The sequence below is a fragment of the Scyliorhinus torazame genome, chromosome 11 (assembly GCF_047496885.1).
Source record: "Scyliorhinus torazame isolate Kashiwa2021f chromosome 11, sScyTor2.1, whole genome shotgun sequence".
Taxonomy (NCBI): domain Eukaryota; kingdom Metazoa; phylum Chordata; class Chondrichthyes; order Carcharhiniformes; family Scyliorhinidae; genus Scyliorhinus; species Scyliorhinus torazame.
In genome coordinates this window covers 227503983-227517802 of record NC_092717.1, presented here as the reverse complement: position 1 = coordinate 227517802, position 13820 = coordinate 227503983, and the positions used below count along the sequence as shown (strand labels likewise).

At 50.0% G+C, this 13820-nt stretch overlaps 1 pseudogene; it reads left to right on the top strand.

The window, feature by feature from the left end:
• The first annotated feature begins 3486 nt into the window (after positions 1 to 3486).
• LOC140385822 (T-complex protein 1 subunit zeta pseudogene) lies at positions 3487 to 5488 on the top strand (annotated as a pseudogene).
• The last annotated feature ends 8332 nt before the right edge of the window (positions 5489 to 13820 follow it).

Genomic DNA, 13820 nt, shown 5'->3' with positions numbered 1-13820 from the left:
AAAAAGAATAAAAAAGCTGGATGCACAAACCTAGCTGATAGGATTGTTATGGGTGAGGCGTTTTCAGAACCCCAAAATGTATCATGGAGTTCAACCAACCTCTCCCTTTAATGGATTTGTTGCTTTTCCGAGCACACGGCTTTCCCTAGGTGCGGGATTACAATTATGGACGCGTGGGGTTTTAAACACAAAACACAAAACACTGTTTATTCCATGAACTCAACTTAACATCTTAAATAAACATTGGATCTCTTAACACCCCTTACTTCAAAGATAACTCAGAAAATATTGCAACAGTAAATAACTCCTTAAAATGTTCCTTCAAACTTCCAAGAGACTTAATACCTTTAAACAGTATCACATCAGGTTAAAGGATATATATATTTTCTGTAGAATGGCAGAGATATATTAGCTTGGTTGACTTCAACTCCAGCACTTTTCTTTCTTCCTGCAAACTCTCTGGAAACACACAGACCCACCCAAGCTGCTGTCTCAAACTGGCTTTCTACTTTTAAACTGCTCTCAGCAAAACCAGCCAGGCACTTTTTAGCTGCTCTCAGCAAAACCAGCCAGGCACCTTTTTAAATTGAAACTAAACCTGCAAAACTCAACTGCAAAATCAAACTGCAAAATGGCTGACCTGAGCTGAGCACCACCCACTCTATGACATCACTGTTTTCTTTTAATGGTACATTGCTTAAACATCCAGTTCTTAAAGGCACTCTCGCATAACAGAATGCATGCATTATGTGAAGGAGAAAACTGTGATAAAAAATATTAATTAGTTACATGGTGCGAAAGACACCAATAAAAGATAAAAGGGAAAGGGTGTTTGTGTATGACGGTTTGTCAGATCAGATAAGTGTGTAAGGGGTTGAGTAATGTTAAATCACGCTGAGACATCAATGAATCACATCAGTTGTCAATTGGCACTGCAGCTTACCAACTGACTGTGTTAGGAATTTGGGAGCATATTTCCTTCCCACTCATGGTCCATCTCTGCATGCTGGGGATTACTCCTCCCACAATTGGTGAGAACTGAAGGAGCCTTGGACAGAGATAGTTCTGCTGGTTAACACCATGCAGGAACATTACTGGAGGTTTGGGTGCCAGAGTAAGTGACTGTTGGCCCCTTTTAGGGTAATGGGATTCGGGGTGGGAGGCAAAGGGCCTCAATGGTGTCAGTGATGCTGCAAAGAATTCTGAGGAAAGGCCCTTGACTTGAAACTTGAAACGTCAACTCCATTTCTCTCTCCACAGATGTTGCCTGACTGGCTGAAAGAACATTTTCTGTTTTTATTTCAGTATTCCAACTCATGTCAGTTTGTCAGCTCTTCACACTGCATAGAAAATGAGTCAGGACCCATTGATCCGATCATTGAAAAGGTGCAATGGAGCCTGGCAGGGAAAGGTGGGAGGTAGCGAGTGGATCCAATCTCCCATTATTGCTTATTGTGGATAAATGCCAGGCAGCAAAAAGCTAATTAGCCTGTTGGTTTCTGGGAACTCGCAGTCACAGCCCTGGTCTCCAAATCCATAAATTATCCAGCTCAAGATGGGAACTTCTATTTCTGACCCAGATCAGACAACAAAATACACTCTTAGCTTATTCCAATATTTCAAGGCAGTCTTCTGATGCAGACTGTTCCTTCAGGTAGAGCTGGATAGGGTGGTAGGTGTGTAGGGTGGATGGAGTGTCAGATGGGTGAGCGGAGTTGGTTGCAGATGGTAAGGTGCTAGGCTGGCAGATGTGGGCAGCATGGTAGCATAGTGATTAGCACAATTGCTTCACAGCTCCAGGGTCCCAGGTTCGATTCCCGGCTTGGGTCACTGTCTGTGCGGAGTCTGCACGTTCTCCCCGTGTGTGTGTGGGTTTCCTCCGGGTGCTCCGGTTTCCTCCCACAGTCCAAAGCTGTGCAGGTTAGGTGGATTGGCCATGCTAAATTGCCCTTAATGTCCAAAATTGCCGTTAGTGTTGGATGGGGTTACTGGGTTATGGGGATAGGTTATGGTGGAGGTGTGCGGTTGGGAAGGGTGCTCTTTCCAAGAGCCGGTGCAGACTCGATGGGCCGAATGGCCTCCTTCTGCACTGTAAATTCTATCTATGAAACTGAATCGGTGCTGGAACCTTTGGAGGGAGGAGCGGCGAGAATCTGTGCAGACACCATGGCCCCTTTTCACTGCCATATTCCAGTAGGCAGACAGTTAAATGTCGCCAAACCCCTTTGAAAAACTATGGAGAGAAGGTAAGTGGGTAACGGGTAATAGTGGATATGGGAGGTGAGGTAAGTGGGTAAGGGGTAATAGTGGATATGGGAGGTGAGGTAAGTGGGTAATGGGGTAGGGTCGAGCTGGATAGGGTGGTGGGTGTGTAGGGTGGATGGAGTGTCAGATGGGTGAGCGGAGTTGGTGACAGATGGTAAGGCGCGTAGGCTGGCAGATGGGTGATGTGGGCAAAGTGGGTGAGCTCAGTAGGGTGGTAGTTGGTTGACGTGCGTGAGGTGCCAGGTAGGTGAGCTGGGTCGGGTGACAGCTGGGTGAGGTGGTTAATTTGGCAGGTGGGTGAAGTAGGTCGGTAGCTGAGGTGGGTAGAGTGGCAGGTGCATGAGTGGGTAAGTGGGTTGGGAAGGAGGGAATCGGGGAGTCAAGAGGGTTGGAGGGGGAGTCAGGTAAGGATGAGTTGGTGTGATGGGAATCAGGAGGAATTTGGGAAGGCCGGGGTAGTCAGGTGGTGGGGACTAGTTGGGACGGGGGACATCGGAGGGTCAGGGAGGAGTTGGAAGTTCAGAGGGTGTTGCGAGAGTCAGCTGGTGGGGGCTAATGGATCAACTGGGGGCTGTCTCCCGCCACTGAGAAACAGGCCGCGTGGGGGAGAGAATCTCGCCCCGGGGCGGAAACCTGGCTGTGTTTCTGAGGTTTTCAGTCAGGGCCTGACACTTTGCCATCTTTCAGGAGAATTCCACCCTGAGGCTCTTTCGGACTGTCCTGGGGGCAGGGCTATTACCCAATGGAAGTTCCCACAGAATCTCCACAGAGCTTGTGTTGGGACTTCCCGTACGGCCCATCTCCTGATCTTTTCCCCCCCAAAATATACTTTATTCATAAAATCTATCATAAATATTACAGAACATTTTGAATTGTCTTGACTGTACATTTCCATCAGAGTTACACATTCCCTTGACTTTCTTCCTGATCTCCACCTATCCGGAGCCGGAAGATCTGGCTAGGACCTGAGAAGTTTCTCGAGAGACAGACAGCAGGATTTCCCACTCACAGTCCATCTTACTGTTTCCACATGACACACTCATGTATTAAAAACATTACATTTTAAAACACAAAACACAATTTAATACTGGTGGGCAGCGATTGCCAACAAGAAAATAAATGATAATCTTTGGAATGGTACATTTTTTGGCTGGAGTACATTCTTCGTCAATGGCTTCGTCATGTTCCAGGGTTCAAAGTGTATGCATGGCTGGAGAGTTGCCAGATTTCCCGCAACTGTAATACGTGTCGCTGAAGTGACAACGATAGTTCCAGCCACAATGCAAAAAGGAAAGTTACAGAAGAAGGAATAAGATCAGTGCTGAGGCCCCTCCCTGTGACCACAACCCTCGTGAAGGAAGAGGAATTGTGTCGGCAAACTGGATTTGGACTCAGCCCGGAGTCCGTGGCCGCGCCCATCCTGGAAGCTGAGAGAGTGGAGCGCCTTGCTGCCCGGTCTGGACCATGGCCCTGAGCAGGAAAGCAGAGACGGCTCTCAGTATTAACGTCAGTGCGGCCAGGGCGCTGCAGGAGCTGCTCAAAACAAACCTGGGGCCCAAAGGTACCATGAAAATGTTAGTTTCCGGCGCTGGAGACATCAAACTAACCAAAGATGGCGGGGTGCTCCTAAGGGAGATGCAACTCCAACACCCCACAGCCTCCTTTATTGCCCAGGCTGTGGCTGCCATGGATGACACTGTGGGAGATGGAACCACCTCTGCTGTTCTCATCATCGGGGAACTCCTGAAACAGGCCCACCGCTACATCTCAGAGGGAATCCACCCACGAGTCATCGTAGAAGGATTGGAATTGGCCAAAGAAGAAGCAATATTGTGCCTTGACGAACTGTGGGAAGATGAAAGCAATTCCATCAGTGAGAAAGTAGTTCGCACATCGCTCGGAACCAAGGTTCATCCAGAGTTGGCCGATCGCTTGACGGAGCTGGTGGTGGACGCAGTGACATCTATTTATCACTACAGACAGCCCATTGACCTAAACCTGGTGGAAATAATGGAGATGCAACAGCAGACAGACTGTGACACTATCCTGGTCAAAGGGCTGGTTCTTGATCATGGTGCTCGCCATCCCGAAATGAAGAAGCGATTGGAGGATGCTTACATCCTCACCCTGAATGTGTCTCTAGAATATGAGAAAACAGAAGTCAACTCGGGCTTCTTTTACAAGAATGTCGAGGAAAGGGAAAAGTTTGTGAAAGCTGAGCGACAGTTCATTGAGGAAAGAGTGAAGGCGATCATAGCACTAAAGAGAAAGGTTTGCGGTGACTCCGACAAAGGATTTGTTGTGATCAACCAGAAAGGCATTGACCCTATGTCGCTTGAGATGTTTGTGAAGGAGGGTATTGTAGCCCTGCGAAGGGCCAAGAGGAGGAATATGGAGAGGCTGCCACTGGCATGCGGAGGTCTGGCAGTGAACTCTGTGGAGGATCTGACTGAAGAGTGCTTGGGCCATGCAGGATTAGTGTATGAGGAGACACTGGGAGACAGCAAGTACACATTTATCGAAAAGTGTGACAATCCCCAATCCGTCACACTGCTTATTAAAGGACCCAATAAGCACACAATTACCCTAATCAAGGAAAGCATTCGCGATGGGATGTGGGCCATGAAGAATATCCTTGAGGATGGCGCTGCCATGCCTGGAGCAGGAGCTGTTGAAATACGCATTGGAGGCGAGCTACTAAACTACCGTATAGCTAAGGTCAAAGGTTGTGCACGATTTGGATTTCAAGCTTTTGCCGATGCCATTCTGATCATCCCTAGGACACTGGCCCAGAATGCAGGGTATGACCCGCAAGAGATTGTGTCAAAGGCCCTGAGCAGAGAACAACAAACTACCCTACCAGTGGGCATTGATTTATCCAGTGGTGAGTTAATAGAAGACTGGGAGACTCCTGTATGGGACAATGCTTGTGTCAAGCATCAGTTGATACATACCTGCACAGCTGTAGCAAGCAACCTCCTCTTAGTAGATGAGATTGTAGGAACTGGGGTGACTTCAGGGAAAAAGTGAATGGATCTGACTGGATGATCAAAATGTCATCAATTTCAAAACTGAATGAATCTGACAGAATGCAAATCAAAAGTTACCGAAAGAAATGAAATGGGGAAAAATTGAAATGTACAGTATGTGATGAAGGATGAACACATCTGAATTGGATAAGGAAAGTTGTTATGATTAAAATTGAATAAATATGATCAATTAATTTGCCTTTGGACTGTAGTTTTATTTTTCTGTATTATTTCAGTCCAGTGTCTTGTGAAGGAATCACCAATACGCGAAGGCCTGTTGGATTCAAGGTGACATCCAATTATTTAAAAGGTGAAATATATCTAGATAACCACAGATTTGTTTAACTCGCATCAATAATTAGCAAAATAATGGAATCAATTGTTAAAATTAAGGAAAGTAACCTAATATATACCAGATAATTAAAATCTGCCTGAAAAATCATCTTGATACGTCGGAAGACAGCTCAAGTGGATATTGATAAGTATGATGTAGACTTTCCGAAAATTATTGCCATGATGAAATGTTGCTACTTTTGAAAGTTAAGCGTAACAAATCCTGTTTTTCAATTAATCATTCAGGTTAAAAAATAAAAGTGCTGGAAATACTGCGGAGACCAGAACTGATGGAAGGTCATGGACCTGAAATGTTAACTCTGTTTCTCTCCGCAGATGCTGCCAGACCTGCTGAGTGTTTCCAGAATTTTCATTTCAGATTTCCAGCGTCTGCAGTATTGTATTTGTTTTTGTTTCAAAGGTTTGGATGAATATGTGGTTCATATTCTCTGTAATCATCACACCTTAAGACAGTACGACCTATTATAAAATAGGCTGTCAGATTGGTCAGCCTTCTGACCAAGTCCCCTCTTGGCCTGGGATTTTCAGCTCCCCCCCCCCCCAGGTGGGTGGGTTTTCCTGTGGAAGATGGCTATCAGAGTGACCTTCTGGCCCTGACGAAGTCTACGGCCTTTCGCATGTGATTTTCCCAGTGAAGAAGGCTGCAAAATGCCACCCCAAGTCTTTTTTGCGGTGTGCAATCTACCCATTTGAATGCAAAGTACTTAAAAAATTTTTTTAACATGACTGCATATCTTAAAAGGGACAAAATGGTTTGTGTGCCGTATCTTATGCATCTTGGTGTTTGCAAGGGCCCAGCTTTACAATAAATGTTGCTGCTGGCCTCAGCCATTTTACATTCAAGTAATATTACAACATTCTTTCCTGTTAATGCCGATCACAGGATACGGGCAAGTTGGGAAATACTGCAATTCTGTCAAACCGTTGCGATCTTGTGTTATAGCTGGAGCATCAAACATGTTGTTTTTGTGTGCAACAAAAGCAGATTCCAAATACAAGGCAATGCTCAGTCTGCTGATCCACAATGTGGTGCAGGGAAGGCCCAAGTTCCATCTCTGGCTTGAGGTGATATAGCCCAGGGTGAATAATAGGCCTAGTTATTGTTCCTGGGCTTTTCTGCAGTATTTCTGCTCTGTGCTCACTCTATCAGTTTATTCTGAGAACAATTAATAATAATAATATGGGGCTACTTAGGGAGCGACAAAACCTCCAGACTGAATTCGACACGTTGACCGCGGGGAAAGCAGAGGCACAGTGGAGGAAAGCGCAGGGGGCGGCGTATGAGTATGGGGAGAAGGCGAGTCGGATGCTGGCACATCAGCTTCGTAAGAGGGAGGCAGCGAGGGAGATCGGTGGAGTCAAGGATAGAGGGGGGAATACGGTGCGGAGTGCGGTGAGAATAAACAAGGTATTTAGGGACTTCTATGGGGATCTGTACAGGTCTGAGCCCCCAGCGGGGGAGGAGGGGATGCGACGATTCCTGGATCAGCTGAGGTTCCCGAGGATGGAGGAGGAGGAGGTGGCTGGTTTGGGGGCGCCGATTGGGCTGGAGGAGCTGGTTAAAGGATTGGGGAGCATGCAGGTGGGGACGGTCCCGGGACCGGTTGTGTTCCCGGTTGAATTTTACAGGAAATACGTGGACCTGCTGGGCCCGTTGCTAGTAAGGACTTTTAATAAGGCGAGGGAGTGGGGGGACCTTGTCCCCGACAATGTCCAGGGCGTTGATTTCTCTGATCTTGAAGCGGGACAAGGATCCATTGCAATGTCGGTCGTATAGACCGATCTCGCTCCTCAATGTTCACGCTAAGTTGCTGGCGAATGCTGGCCACGAGAATTGAGGACTGTGTCCCGGGGGTGATTCATGAGGACCAGACGGGATTTGTGAAGGGTAGGCAGCTAAATACAAATGTGCGGAGGCTCCTCAATGTGATTATGATGCCCTCGGTGGAGGGGGAAGCGGAGGGAGTGGCAGCTATGAATGCAGAGAAGGCCTTTGATCGGGTGGAGTGGGAGTATCTTTGGGAAGTGTTGCGGAGGTTTGGGTTCGGGGAGGGGTTCATCAGTTGGGTCAGGCTGTTATATAGAGCCCCGGTGGCGAGTGTAGCTACGAACCGGCGGAGGTCGGAGTACTTTCAGCTGTACCGGGGACGAGGCAGGGGTGCCCCTTATCCCCCTTGTTGTTTGCACTGGCAATTGAGCCGCTGGCCATGACACTGAGGGAGTCCAGGAAATGGAGGGGATTGGTCCGTGGGGGAGAGGAACACCGGGTGTCGTTGTATGCCGATGACCTGTTGTATGTTGCGGATCCAGTGGAGGGGATGGCGGAGGGCATGCGGATCCTTAGGGAGTATGGGGACTTTTCGGGGTATAAACTCAACGTAGGGAAGAGTGAACTCTTTGTGGTGCATTCAGGGGACCAGGGAAGGGGGATAGACGAGCTACCGCTGAAGAGGGCGGAAAGGAGCTTTCGGTACCTAGGGATCCAAGTAGCTAGGAGTTGGGGGGCCCTACACAAGCTCAATTTGACGCGGTTGGTGGAGCAGATGGAGGAGGATTTTAAAAGATGGGATATGCTGCCACTCTCACTAGCGGGTAGGGTGCAGTCGGTCAAAATGACGGTCCTCCCGAGGTTTCTCTTTTTGTTCCAGTGCTTTCCCATTTTGATCCCCAAGGCCTTTTTCAAACGGGTAAGCAGGAGCATCATGGGATTTGTGTGGGCAAATAAGACCCCGTGGGTGAAGAGAGTGTTTCTGGAGCGTAGCAGGGACAGGGGGGGACTGGCGCTGCCGAATTTGTGTGGCTATTATTGGGCGGCCAATGTGGCAATGATCCGTAAGTGGGTAATGGAGGGAGAGGGGGCGGCGTGGAAGAGGCTAGAGATGGCATCCTGCATGGGCACGAGCCTGAGGGCGCTGGTGACGGCACCGCTGCCGCTCTCACCGACAAGGTACACCACGAGTCCGGTGGTGGCGGCGACGCTGAAGATCTGGAGGCAGTGGAGGCGGCACAGGGGCGAGGTGGGAGCCTCAGTTTGGTCACCGATTCGGGAGAACCATCGGTTCGTCCCGGGAAGGATGGATAGGGGGTTTCGGAGCTGGCATCAGGCAGGGATTAGAAGAATGGGGGACCTGTTCATCGATGGGACGTTTGCGGGCCTGGGGGTGCTGGAGGAGAAGTTTGGGCTACCCCCGGGAAACGCTTTCAGGTACATGCAAGTGAGGGCATTTGTGAGGTGGCAGGTGAGGGAATTCCCGCTGCTTCCAGCACGTGGGATTCAGGATAAGGTGATTTTGGGTGTATGGGTTGGAGAAGGCAAGGTTTCGGCGATTTACCAGGAGCTGAAGGAAGAGGATGAGGCCTCGGTGGAGGAGTTAAAGGGCAAGTGGGAGGAGGAGCTTGGGGAGGAGATAGATGAGGGTCTGTGGGCTGATGCCCTGAGTAGGGTTAATTCTTCCTCCTCTTGCGCCAGGCTCAGCCTAATACAGTTCAAAGTTACTCACAGAGCGCATATGACAGGGGCGAGGTTGTGTAGGTTCTTTGGGGTGGAGGACAGATGTCGGAGGTGCTCGGGGAGCCCAGCAAATCACGTCCATATGTTCTGGTCGTGCCCGGCGCTGGATGGGTTCTGGAAGGGTTTTGCGAGGACTATGTCCAAGGTGGTGAACGCCCGGGTCAAGCCCAGCTGGGGATTAGCATTATTTTGGGTATCGGACGAGCCGGGAGTGCAGGAGGCGAAAGAGGCCGGTATTCTGGCCTTTGCGTCCCTGGTAGCCCGGCGGAGGATTTTGCTGCTATGGAAAGATGCGAAGCCCCCTAGTGTGGAAGCTTGGATCAATGACATGGCAGGGTTCATCAAGCTGGAGAGGATAAAGTTTGCCTTGCGAGGGTCTGTGCAGGGGTCCTCAGGCGGTGGCAACCGTTCCTAGACTATCTCGCGTAGCGTTAGGAGGAGGTCAGCAGCAGCCCAAGGGCGGGGGGGGGTTTCTTTTGGGGTGGCGTTTGGGTGAAGGTGTTTATTTTCCCTATTTGTGTTTTTAAATGTTATATGGGGGGTTATTGTATATGGGGAAAATTCAATGTATAATTTCTGATTGTTGTGTTCTTGTTTCTTTCTTCTTGTTGGGGGGGGGGGGGTTGTTGAAAAATTTGAATAAATATATTTTTAAAACAAATCAAAATCCTTACTGCACCAAACACATATTATGCAATTGGTGGAATTCTCCGTTCCTGAAATTAAGTGTTGACACTGGGGCGGGATTCGTGGAATTCTAGGACAGCAAAACTGGTGCCGTGCCTGGGCCGATTCAGTGACTGTTGAGGGGCGAGCACCGGCGGCACGTGGAACACGATTGCTTCCAATGAGAAACAATACGGGATTCACCGTATTCGCGACTGACACTCAGGAGGCTGACAAGTGGCAGCCGCATATACACACTTCACTGCCCACACACACCATCCCAACTGACAGCCGCATATACACACTTCACTGCCCACACACACCACCCCAACTGACAAGTGGCAGCCGCATATACACACTTCACTGCCCACACACACCATCCCAACTGACAAGTGGCAGCCGCATATACACACTTCACTGCCCACACACACCATCCCAACTGACAAGTGGCAGCCGCATATACACACTTCACTGCCCACACACACCATCCCAACTGACAAGTGGCATATACACACTTCACTGCCCACACACACCATCCCAACTGACAAGTGGCAGCCGCATATACACACTTCACTGCCCACACACACCATCCCAACTGACAAGTGGCAGCCGCATATACACACTTCACTGCCCACACACACCATCCCAACTGACAGCCGCATATACACACTTCACTGCCCACACACACCATCCCAACTGACAAGTGGCAGCCGCATATACACACTTCACTGCCCACACACGCCATCCCAACTGACAGCCGCATATACACACTTCACTGCCCACACACACCATCCCAACTGACAAGTGGCAGCCGCATATACACACTTCACTGCCCACACACACCATCCCAACTGACAAGTGGCAGCCGCATATACACACTTCACTGCCCACACACACCATCCCAACTGACAAGTGGCAGCCGTATATACACACTTCACTGCCCACACACACCATCCCAACTGACAAGTGGCAGCCGCATATACACACTTCACTGCCCACACACACCATCCCAACTGACAAGTGGCAGCCGCATATACACACTTCACTGCCCACACACACCATCCCAACTGACAAGTGGCAGCCGCATATACACACTTCACTGCCCACACACACCATCCCAACTGACAGCCGCATATACACACTTCACTGCCCACACACACCATCCCAACTGACAACTGACAGCCGCATATACACACTTCACTGCCCACACACACCATCCCAACTGACAGCCGCATATACACACTTCACTGCCCACACACACCATCCCAACTGACAAGTGGCAGCCGCATATACACACTTCACTGCCCACACACACCATCCCAACTGACAAGTGGCAGCCGCATATACACACTTCACTGCCCACACACACCATCCCAACTGACAAGTGGCAGCCGCATATACACACTTCACTGCCCACACACACCATCCCAACTGACAGCCGCATATACACACTTCACTGCCCACACACACCATCCCAACTGACAACTGACAGCCGCATATACACACTTCACTGCCCACACACACCATCCCAACTGACAGCCGCATATACACACTTCACTCCCCACACACGCCATCCCAACTGACAGCCGCATATACACACTTCACTGCCCACACACACCATCCCAACTGACAGCCGCATATACACACTTCACTCCCCACACACGCCATCCCAACTGACAAGATGGCAGTGAGGAGAGCGGCGCCGAGATTCACAGATGTTGAGCTTGAGACGCTGCTGGACCATAAGACCAGAAGACATAAGAGCAGAATTAGGCCACTCAGCCCATCGAGTCTGCTCCGCCATTAATTCATGGCTGATATTTTCTCATCCCCATTCTCCTGCCTTCTCCCCATAACCCCTGATCCCCTTATTGATCCAAAACCTATTCATCTCTGTCTTAAAGACACTCAGTGATTTGGCCTCCACAGCCTTCTGCAGCAAAGAGTTCCACAGATTCACCACCCTCTGGCTGAAGAAATTCCTCCTCATCTCAGTTTTAAAGGATCGTCCCTTTAGTCTGAGATTGTGTCCTCTGCTTCTAGTTTTTCCAACAAGTGGAAACATCCTCTCCACGTCCACTCTATCCAGGCCTCGCAGTATCCTGTAAGTTTCAATAAAATCCCCTGTCATCCTTCTAAACCTCAACGAGTACGGACCCAGAGTCCTCAACGATTCCACATACGACAAGCTCTTCATTCCAGGGATCATTCTTATGAACCTCCTCCGGACCCTTTCCAAGGTCAGCATATCCTTCCGCAGATACGTGGCCCAAAAGTGCTCACAATACTCAAATGGGGTCTGACCAGAGTCTTATACAACCTCAGAAGTCCATCCCTGCTCTTGTACTCTAGCTCTCTCAACATAAATGCTAACATTGCATTTGCCTTCCTAACTGCCGACTGAACCTGCACGTTAACCTCAAGAGAATTTTCAACAAGGACTCCCAAGTCCCTTTGTGCTTCTGATTTCCTAAGCATTTCCCCATTTAGAAAATAGTTTATGCCTCCATTCCTCCTTCAAAAGTGCATAACCTCATACTTTTCCACATTGTATTTCATCTGCCACTTCTTTGCCCACTCTCCTAGCCTGTTCAAATCCTTCTGCAGACCCCACTGCTTCCTCAATACTATCTGTGCCTCTACAATTGGACACCATGGAGGAGAGGCGGGCCACCCTGTACCCCGGCCCGTGAAGCAGGCTGCCAGCCACCGCCGTTCACCGTGCCTGGGCGCAAGGGGCAGAGGCAGTCAGTGCCACCAGAAACACCATCCAGACTGGCCAGCAATACAGGAAAACTGCATGACCTCCTCAGGGCGGCCAGGGTGAGGAGGCAGCACTGTGCCCGTGGCACCAATCCCCGTCCCACACACCCGTAACCCAACTCCCCGCACTCCCCCCCCCCCACCCAGAGGGCGGTGGCCGACACACACCCTGCAGCACATGCTGCCACCTATACTGCTGCCATGGCCAGGTGCCCAGGCCACTGAAGCCACCAGCTACCCACCCCCTAGGCTGTTTGTGTAGGACTGTCTAGCACTTGTTTTCTGTTCTTCACCAACCTCGCCCCCCACAAAGGAGAGGGTCGCTCATACCCGGCGGGAACGAGAGAAGACTGGAGGGGGACCGCCGGATCTACGGCCCCTCACTGCAGCAGGCCCAGGAAGTGGTCAGTGGGCCCGAGGAAAGGGCAGTTGCTGGGGTGGAGATCGGCATCAGTTGAGGAAGTGAGACCCTGCTGCGTAGTATCACCCGCCCCAACACCACCCTCACACCGCGCTCACCCCCCCCCCCCCCCCCCCCCCCCCCCCGGGTCTATCTCTAACCATGTATCCTGTTGTGTGTCTTGCAGGACCTGCTGGGATGGGGCAGGTCCTACTGGTGTCCCCCACCCCCAGCCAGAGCCAGAACCCTGGGCACCGACCAGCGACAAGGATGATACCGACATGGACAAGAGCCATCAACCCGAGACCAAAGCCACCCCGAGTTGAAGTCGGAGGATGACACTGATTTCCCGGCACAGCTGTTTCCAACACCCTCCACCATCCCAGACACACTCACCTTGGTTGAGCACTTTATTTTTTTATTTTTATTTTTAAAATATTTTTTTAATTCTCCTCCTTTTACACATTTTCTCCCAAATTTATACCCACCAACAATAAACAATAATCAGGAACAAATATGTCAATCCCCAGATCAATACAACGATCCCATCCTCCCACCAAACCCCAAACATTAACCCGCATGTTCACACAAATGCCAAAAAGGAATTAGGGATCACCCATAGTCGCCATTAACACACACAGCCCCCCCTCCTCCCAACCCTCCCACCCACCCGCCCAAACTAATGTTCGATGTTATCCAGTTCTTGAAAGTGCATAATGAATAATGCCCATGAATTGTAGAACCCCTCCGAGCTTCCCCTCAGTTCAAAATTAACCTTCTCAAGAGTCACGAATTCCAACAGGTCCCCCCGCCACGCCAGAGCACAGGGTGG